This window comes from Tiliqua scincoides, chromosome 3, assembly GCF_035046505.1.
Source record: "Tiliqua scincoides isolate rTilSci1 chromosome 3, rTilSci1.hap2, whole genome shotgun sequence".
NCBI lineage: Eukaryota > Metazoa > Chordata > Lepidosauria > Squamata > Scincidae > Tiliqua > Tiliqua scincoides.
The window spans coordinates 176966769-176968452 of NC_089823.1; the positions used below are offsets into that span (position 1 = coordinate 176966769).

At 43.1% G+C, this 1684-nt stretch overlaps 1 pseudogene; it reads right to left on the reverse strand.

Annotated features, from left to right (window-relative positions):
- Nucleotides 1–1123: 1123 nt before the first annotated feature.
- On the reverse strand, nt 1124–1240 carry LOC136646328 (5S ribosomal RNA; annotated as a pseudogene).
- Nucleotides 1241–1684: the final 444 nt, after the last annotated feature.

Consider the following 1684-nt stretch of genomic DNA (forward strand, 5'->3'; position numbering starts at 1 on the left):
GCATCCATACCACAATTTGTCAAGGCGCCTTTGTTTTGCCGCCTGTCCTTACAGCATGAAGATCCTGATTGTTTTCTCAACAGTCTTTTCATTGGTCTCTGCAGAGATACTGTTCCTTACCTATGGCGCCACTATGAGTAAAGCCCTTCTACAAGTGGCAATCAGTTTAACTACTCAGAAAGATGGTACTGTGAGCAGGGCCTCAACAGACAATTTTGCAGTGGGGAGGGGGGTTCAGATGGGACTGTTGGTGTAGCTACGCTATTTGGCATCTGGAGGTGCAAATTTTTTAAACACCTCCCCCAGAAGGTACAGCTACCCTGGGTCTCAGAAAGCCTGCTGGAAACCTTAGAAAGGCATTTTTTGTTTTTGCTATAACTGGAAGTGCCTTTCTAAGGCCTCTAGCAGGACTTCTGAAGCCTTCAGAGGCTCAGGGTGGCAACACACCTGCCTCTCTGGACTCCAGAAGGTCTCAGAAAGGCACCCCTTGACACCCACCCAGCGTGGCATGTGGGGCCATTGACCCTCCAGCCCCCCTCAGCTACACCACTGGATGGAACAAGGTTTTCCTTTAGTTACTCTTGAGTTGAGTCTGGTTACATCTTTCAGATTCCTTCTCTCGAAGTTTCTATCAATACATGTATTAATAAAAAACAACAAATGAAATAGGTGTTTCAGCTTAGCGTGAATGTTTATGTACATGTTCCCTGCCAGGGTTAAATAAATCCAATGACTTGTATTCAGTCGATAAAGCAGTCTGTTGAGTTTTATGAAGAGGCTGCAATTTAACTGTAAACAGAATGATTTTTCCCAATACTCTGCTGATTCCAAGCTTTGCAGCCAGCATTCAGAGAAATGAGCCTGTCATGCAGCATGGCTGCCCTCTCTACAGCTTCTTTCAAGCAGCAGTCTACCCAGCCAGGTGCAAAACATTAGTGGAACCGCTAGCACAACTTTTCCCCCCCTTCCCTTCTTGCATCCACACTCAGGCAGTAAATTAACTGTAATCTATTTTAAGCATCAATAAATCTTGTTCCAAGTGAGTGGCCCAGTAGTTAACATTACACAATGTGAATATCTTCCATTTGGTTGGCAACCTTCAGTCTCGAAAGACTATGGTATAAACCTACAGCACCCAGTATTCCCAAGCGGTCTCCCATCCAAGTACTAACCAGGCCTGACCCTGCTTAGCTTCCGAGATCAGACAAGATCAGGCATGTGCAGGGTAACAGTTGCAAATTATTAAATATGTAATCTGTTTTATACATAACTTTTTAATAAAATGTATTTGATTCTGTGGCCAAAATCAACTACAATCTTTGGTTTTGAAGTTTTTTCCCTCTTCTTTTTTCCTCTGAACAGCAGTAGACTAAATGATGATGATCCTGCTTTTTACCTACTTTGTGGGGTCCAAGTTAGAAGGGCTACACTTGAAGACTGATTGGACACTGCAAATGGTTCATAATGTAGTTTGCTTATTTATTTAAAAGATTTTTAGCTAACCTATCCAAAAAATGCACAAGGTGGTCTTTCCCTACTGCTTTGGGAGAATTGCTGAAAGCTTCCAACATCTCAGTCTTCACTAGGCTGTTTTGACCTATAGAGTCATAAGTGACCTGAATCCTCATATACCACTTCTCAAATCCCACTTGGGTCTGGCCTGTCTATGAGGCTGATTGAGAGT